Here is a 736-nt window from a genome sequence, read left to right as displayed (position 1 = left end):
GGACGCGGGCGCGCGGGGAGTCTGCGCCTCCGCGTTTTGCGCGCAGCCCCGGGAGGGGAGGCGGCGGCCTGAGCCCGGCCCGCCCGATTTGGGGAGCGGAGGAGGACGCTGGGAGGGGCGGGCCGCTCTCCGCCGCCTTTTTCTTTTCCTCCTTTCCCTCCCTCTCCTCCCCGCCCTCCGCTCGCTCTCCTCCCTCTCGTCCTCCTCCTCTTTTTCTTCCGCTTCTCGGGCTCTGCCCGCTGCTCTCCCCGCTGCCTCCTCCCACTCCCCTGCTCATCCTCCCCCTCCGGGCGCCCGCCTCCCGGCCGCCCTCGCTCCGGAGAGCAGCCCCGCGCCGCCTCTCGGTCCGACCTGCTCCGAAGCTCGCCCTTCCCCACCTTCCAGGACCCGCCGGTGCTCCCGGCCGCGATGCTCAGGTTTTGTGTCCCTCCAGCTGGCCGTGCCCTGAACTGCCCGAACCCTCAGCCCGCGCCCAGCGCTGCTCACACAGGACAGGAGCAAGGGAGTGTTTGTAAATCATCGCTCACGGACCCTACCACCTGCCTCTGCGGGGCTGTCTTCACTTGCATCTTGTGTAGGACTCTAGTGTGCACGTGGGGTGGCTAAAGGACCTGTCCTCGTTATTTATCCCGTTACTCGCTGGCTACTAGAGTGACGACGTTGATTGTCAGCCTTTCTTGATTTTACAAGTCCAGAGCCTTAATTTAGAAATCATTTTGCATCCCAAACTAATTAC

Source organism: Lontra canadensis, unplaced genomic scaffold (assembly GCF_010015895.1).
Source record: "Lontra canadensis isolate GAN:19392208 unplaced genomic scaffold, GSC_riverotter_1.0 scaffold41, whole genome shotgun sequence".
Classification (NCBI taxonomy): Eukaryota; Metazoa; Chordata; class Mammalia; order Carnivora; family Mustelidae; genus Lontra; species Lontra canadensis.
This window is presented reverse-complemented; position numbering follows the sequence as displayed.